General features: G+C 38.2%; 1 long non-coding RNA gene across 2 annotated transcripts; it reads right to left on the reverse strand.

The window, feature by feature from the left end:
* Positions 1 to 526: 526 nt before the first annotated feature.
* On the reverse strand, positions 527 to 4,870 carry LOC111192987 (uncharacterized). 2 transcript variants are annotated; one of them, XR_007429952.1, is made up of 4 exons: positions 4,714 to 4,870; positions 2,796 to 2,853; positions 2,427 to 2,491; positions 527 to 938 (listed from the first exon to the last, which is right to left on the reverse strand). It is a non-coding gene; the product is annotated as an uncharacterized LOC111192987 (long non-coding RNA). The 2 variants fall into 2 exon arrangements; XR_007429953.1 differs by lacking the exon at positions 4,714 to 4,870 and having other exon boundaries at positions 2,796 to 3,053.
* Between the last annotated feature and the right edge of the window lie 2,326 nt (positions 4,871 to 7,196).

Below are 7,196 nucleotides of genomic sequence, written 5' to 3' on the forward strand. Positions count from 1 at the left end.
ATCAGTGTGTAGTAATTCCCTCTAGGCTACCTTACAAATAAATCAACTTCCCCTTTAGTTGTAATAAGTTGATGTTTTAATTTATGCTAACTCAAGTTTTCATTCCCCATTACACTGTAAAAAATGAGGCGTTGAAAGAACTTAAAAAAATTAAGGCAATAGTTTGCATGGATCTTTTTGAGTTGAAATAACTTTCTGTTCTTTTAAGTAAATGGAACTTGTCTAAGCCACTTAAAATATACTTAAATAAATTATCATAGTATAACTAAAAAACACCAAGTTATATTAACTTATTTTTTTTACCTACCATTAACTTAAAATATTTAAGTTATTTCTACTATTTTTTTTAATAAACACAACTACATTAAATCAAAATTAAAATCTATGAATTTGAGTTGTTTTAACTAATTTGTTAAAGTTCTACCGACATAGAAAGATCCATGCAAACTATTGCCTTAATTTTTTTGCTTTTGTATTACTTAAAATATAACTACACTTACTTACCACTCAAATAAATCAATTCTCAGACTTTTAACCACTTTTGCATTTATTGGCAGGTTTTAGTAAAAAAAAAATTATCATGTTTTATTACACCAAGTCAACTTTACACCAGCGTTCTCCTTCAAGCCTATTCGAGATAGCAAGGCTTAATTAACAGCTGTTGTTTTAAGAGACAGCACCTTGGGAGAAAGTTTCAGTCCATCCTGTTCCATAAAAAGCTTCTGAAACACTTCCAATGTGTATGTCAGTGGTTTAGGGTACTGCAAATTCAAGGCATATATGAACCCCAGAAGTGCAGCACATGCCTGTGGGACATTTCCAAGACCAGCCAGTACCTCTTGACCCTCAAAGACGGTACCTTCATCCTCTGTTGCACCCTCTTCCTTCACTGTGAAGATCTTCATGATGTGCTGTGAAATATTGACCTCACCCTCATCCTGTTAAAAAATGAAAAAATACAAATGTAGATGGTTATCTACAAAAAAAATAATTGAAGACATACTTTGTCCTTAAATTAACTAGGGTTGCTGAACCGGCCCATGCGAGATTGTTGTTAAATTAGAAGAGAAAAGTAAATCTAAGTTGCGCTATCAGCACCGAAAACCTTCGAACGCATCTAAACGGTGTATTATCTTAGTGTATTACGTAGGTTTGCGCTTCTCCTGCAGAGAATGAAAATGGAACAAAAATTAGTTTTACAGCTAAATAAACATAATTTAACCAGATCTGTAAAAGTGTAATATTTTAAAAAATGACCTAAAAAGAATGCTGTGCTATGAAATAAGCAAATCAAAGGGTTATCAAACAGCACCTCAAAAGTCTTACATTAATTGTATTCATTATGTATGTTTCCAGTAATAATTCTGAAAAATAAAACAGCTTGGAGTCCTAGAAAACAGGTTTTCAGCCTGACATTAATGCACTTCTCTAAGCCCAAAAAGTCCAGATTTCTCTCACTGAGCTAAAAAAAGAACTGAGGTAGAACAAACATACAAATGCATTTATTGCTTTATTATTATAAATGCTGTACAGCCCTACAGTATACATGTATTGTGCAGAACCAAGCTATGTATAATAGTCTGGCCCTCTAAAACCGTTGCAATTCCTCATTTGGCACCTTGGAAAAATGTATTGCCCTCCCCTGGGTTAAATATAAGGATAAAAGGGAATATTTTGTAGTTTGAAGTTACTGTTAGGTTTAGTGATTGTTTTATAGTAACAGGAAAATATAGTGGAGAATTAAACAAATACAATAATTTACTGAAGTTATAGAACACCCTTAAGAAATATATGGTTTCAGATGTGTCCATCAGACAATTAATGCTATGAGTCTGAAAAAATGTGTCTTTAATGAGAAATTAAAATAAATACACAAATATTTTGTTCCACACTTGAACACAATAGAACAAGGGAACACTTGGATTGTGAAAAGCAAAAACAGCAACAAACGCCCAAATCTGGACTTTGCAGCTGTGAACTAGAAAATACACCTAAAATACAAAAAAAAGTTATGTTTTATTGATCTTTTGGGCAATGTTCTGTTCTGAATAACTCGCACAGTGCACAAAGGGTGGTCTATGTATTGCACTGTACTGTATATAGATAAATGTTATTTAAAATAAAGTTACAACGCTAATAAACACAATAAACATTGCCACCCCTGAGAAATATCAACAAACCAGGCAGTAAAAATCATTTTGCATAACTGATCTTTACTTTAAAATATCTGTGCGCCACAACTGTGAGCTGGCACAACTAGCACCCTTAAAAAAGAATTCTAAAGAACTGCTGGGTAATTGTGTGAGAATTTTACTTTCAGCTCATGCATATGCTCCTGTAGTCAATAATGTTAAAACCTCTAGTACAGTACTACCCCAAATGGTGCTTAGTTCACTGTAATGTCAATCACTGCAGATTTTACTTACAAAGTGTTCTGCGAGCAGGCCATGTTCCCCCCACATACTCCACCAGGCTCAGTGGTGACTGCTCCCTAGACAAACAAAACATTTTTTAATCAATTTTATAAAAGCACAAGTAATGCTGCTGTTTTTGTTCTTAATAAAGTGCCACAAACAGGCTCATTGTTGTTTATTCCAACAAGATCCAACAAAGATGGAGCTTCTCCTGAGAATGAGATTACTCATGTCGGGTGCTAAAAAAATCTGTTGCTAATTCAAATATCTCTTTTACAGTGTTCTCAAAAAACGTGAATTAAAATTGTAAGAAAAACAAAAACATTCCTACAGTACTGCACATTTATTGGCACCTTTATTTAAAAATAAAAATAAACTTACCTTGACCAAACAGCTCATTATGCCTTGCATTCTTCTTCCTGACGCTCCGGCCTTGGCACTGAAGATAGAGAAGTTTTTGTGTAACGTATACTGGTCAAGCTTTAACATGAATTTTGACTCCAGATGCAAAGTAACGTTTGTTATGCGCTGGAACTCCTCTTTGATATTTAAATGAACAAGTGCACAACTCAAAACAGTGTGAAATAACTAAATCGCTAAGTGGATCTAAAAATATGGTCAACAGGCAAGTTAAATTTTGAACAAATAAGTTACAAAACAAAACTAGCAAGGTTAGCTAACTCTATTATCCCCAGTCCTTATCCACACACTGAGCCCCCACGTTAGCAATTTACCCGCTAAATATGCTCTCCAGACTAGCTAGCTAGCTAAGTTAACTCTTATCCCCAGTCCTTATCCACACACCAAGCCCCCACGTTAGCATTTTGCCCGCTGAATATGCTCTCCAGACTAGCTAGCTAGCTAAGTCAACTCTTATCCCCAGTCCTTATCCACACACCAAGCCCCCACGTTAGCATTTTACCCGCTAAAAACGCTCTCCAGACTAGCTAGCTAGCTAACTCTTATCCCCAGTCCTTATCCACACACCGAGCCCCACGTTAGCATTTTACCCGCTAAAAACGCTCTCCAGACTAGCTAGCTAGCTAAGTCAACTCTTATCCCCAGTCCTTATCCACACACCAAGCCCCCACGTTAGCATTTTGCCCGCTAAATATGCTCTCCAGACTAGCTAGCTAGCTAAGTTAACTCTTATCCCCAGTCCTTATCCACACACCAAGCCCCCACGTTAGCATTTTACCCGCTAAAAACGCTCTCCAGACTAGCTAGCTAGCTAAGCTAACTCTTATCCCCAGTCCTTATCCACACACCGAGCCCCACGTTAGCATTTTACCCGCTAAAAACGCTCTCCAGACTAGCTAGCTAGCTAAGCTAACTCTTATTCCCAGTCCTTATCCACACACCGAGCCCCACGTTAGCATTTTGCCCGCTAAATATGCTCTCCAGACTAGCTAGCTAGCTAAGTTAACTCTTATCCCCAGTCCTTATCCACACACCAAGCCCCCACGTTAGCATTTTGCCCGCTAAAAACGCTCTCCAGACTAGCTAGCTAGCTAAGCTAACTCTTATCCCCAGTCCTTATCCACACACCGAGCCCCACGTTAGCATTTTACCCGCTAAAAACGCTCTCCAGACTAGCTAGCTAGCTAAGCTAACTCTTATTCCCAGTCCTTATCCACACACCGAGCCCCACGTTAGCATTTTACCCGCTAAAAACGCTCTCCAGACTAGCTAGCTAGCTAACTCTTATCCCCAGTCCTTATCCACACACCAAGCCCCCACGTTAGCATTTTGCCCGCTAAAAACGCTCTCCAGACTAGCTAGCTAGCTAAGCTAACTCTTATCCCCAGTCCTTATCCACACACCGAGCCCCACGTTAGCATTTTACCCGCTAAAAACGCTCTCCAGACTAGCTAGCTAGCTAACTCTTATCCCCAGTCCTTATCCACACACTGAGCCCTCACGTTAGCATTTTACCCGCTAAAAACGCTCTCCAGACTAGCTAGCTAGCTAAGCTAACTCTTATCCCCAGTCTTTATCCACACACCAAGCCCCCACGTTAGCATTTTACCCGCTAAAAACGCTCTCCAGACTAGCTAGCTAGCTAAGCTAACTCTTATCCCCAGTCCTTATCCACACACCGAGCCCTCACGTTAGCATTTTGCTGTGTAGCCAAACAATCTTCTAGCTCACCAGAAACGTCAGCCAAAAGTGAGGGCTGACTAGTTATCTAACCACGATGTATGTATTTCTACAATTAGACTCTTATAATGTTATTTGGCAAGTAAACTTTTAGGTTGGACATGAATATTTTAGGAGAAATGTATTTAACATTGCTTACCTGCCAGTCGAACGGCTGTAAATGGTGCACGTCTTGCTCTGTATTTGAACCAAAGCTTCTTTTAATTTGAACTGATTCAAATAAAGTTGTGTCAACTCAGTTCAACATTGTTGCTTGAAACTTAAAAAAAATTAAGTAGATTTTGACAAGCTTGTTTAGTTCAGTTTATAATGCAAATTATAAGTTCAGAAAACGTAAAAAAAATAATAAACAACATTAAAGTAATTTAATTGTTTGCGTTTCATATACTTTTTTAAGTAATATTTACTTCGAGCTAGAATCACTTTTTACAGTGTACTTTAAAACATGAGCAAACCGGCTGCCTTAAAAAAGTTAAGTAAACTCAACTCTTCCAGTCTTACAGTATAACAAAAATAAAAAAAGTTAAATCAACTTCCCCTATAGTTGTAATAACTTGATGTTTTAATTTATGCTAACTCAAGTTTTTATTACTCATTACTTAACTTTTTTAAGGCAACCGGTTTCCTCAATTTTTTTTAAGTAAATTCAACTTATCCGGCTTTACAGTGTATAAGATCAGGACCCCAGAGCAGGTATTATTATTATTTGGGTGGTGGGTCATTATTATTCTCAGCACTGCCGTGATTAGCAGTGATTAGCAGTGATTAGCATGGTGGTGGTGTATGAGGTGTTAGTGTGTGTTGTGCTGGTGGTACAGTGAGTGGATCAGAAACAGCAGCAGTGCTGCTGGAGTTTTTAAACACTGTGTTTAATAATCTCTTATTGTTCTCCACTCTATCTATAGCTGCACAGTTTACAGTCTTCATCATCCTCTTCGTCAGTACCTACAGGACACTGAGTTTTAAAAAAAGGAGGGTAAAAATAAAGTGTACAGAGAAACGGATACAAGAATTTGGTTATAATCTTATGTTTGATCTGTTATTACCATAGTTATAATATTGTGATATTTAGCCCTTGCATACACAAGTATTGATACACACACTCCCCAACCACACACACACATACACAGACACACACACACACACACACACACACACACACTTGCCCTGGGCCTCCCCTTTCTGAGGAACATGTATATCTGGCCTGTGCTGTCAGACTCTTAGCACCTGCAGGCCGCTGGTCGATGGTGGTGGCATTTAGAGAGAGAGGGAGAGAGAGAGAGGTGGAGAGAGAGAGAGAGAGAGAGAGAGAGATAGAGAGAGAAAGAGAGAGAGAGGGGTGGATGGAGATAGAGAGAGAAAGAGAGAGAGAGGGGTGGATAGAGAGAGCAGGGCGTGAAGTGGGTCAGCAGCAGACCCCGTGTTCTGGAGCCGGACCAGGGTGAGACTGAGGTTACTCACAAACACCCCCACCCAACCTGAAAACACACACACACACACACACAAACACACACTCTTATTCACACAAACACACACACACACCAAAAATTTTGGGTATTGGGAGGCCGCTGGTGTGTTAGTGTGATATACGCTGATAATCTGGATAAAGGATCATCCTCAGCATCTTCAGAGAAAGGTGACATACCTGTGGAGACCTCCGAGTGTGTGTGTGTGTGTGTGTATAAGAGTGTGTGTGTGTGTGAATCTCATTCACGGACTGCAAATGTGATTTATCCTAACGCTGCAGCTTCCTGAGGGATTAGCGCCGCCCTTCACAGACACATTCTAACATTAAAGCACTGGAGCACCACATGCACACCAACACACTAACAGTGAGATACTGACCACTGAATACATTTCCTACTGAACATTAATATATATATATATATATATATATATATATATATATATATATATATATATACAAAAAATATATATGTAAGTATCTCCCTTACAAATTTCTTTAGTTTTTGCATTTTTGTCATACTGATTTTTTGTACTTTAATATCAGACAACGATAACCTGAGTAAATATAAAAAGCTCTTTTTTAAAATGATAATTTTATTTATTAAAGTCTTTCTCATCTCTGTGGAGGAATTTAGTTCCACTTTTCTTTACAGAATTACAATTTTAATTCAGACACATTGGAGGATTTTCCAGCGTAAACGTCTAAAACTGTTTAAGATCATCCACAGCATCTCAATCAGACTTTAAGTAGACCCTCCTAAACCTTTTAAGCCATTCAGAGGTAAACTTTGTGTTTGTGAGCTTTGGTTCATTGTCCTGCTGCAGAACCCAAGTACTCCTGAGCTTGAAGTCACTAAGGAACAGATGACCAGAACTTCCATCAATTACAGCAAGTTATCCAGCAGCCCCAGACCATCACACACACACACTACCACCACCATGTTTTACTGCATTCAGTATGATACTTTATAGTTGTATTCCAGATGTAACGGATGGACACACACCTTCCAAAAAAACTCCACTTTTATCACATCTGAATATTTTCTTTCTTATTATTGAATCATTAACACTGATCTTAACTGAGGCGAGTGAGATCCTGCAGTTTTTTTCATTATTTAGTTTGGCCGGTCACTCCTGGGAAGGTTCACCAGTTTC

Source organism: Astyanax mexicanus, unplaced genomic scaffold (assembly GCF_023375975.1).
Source record: "Astyanax mexicanus isolate ESR-SI-001 unplaced genomic scaffold, AstMex3_surface scaffold_32, whole genome shotgun sequence".
In the NCBI taxonomy this organism is placed as follows: Eukaryota; Metazoa; Chordata; class Actinopteri; order Characiformes; family Acestrorhamphidae; genus Astyanax; species Astyanax mexicanus.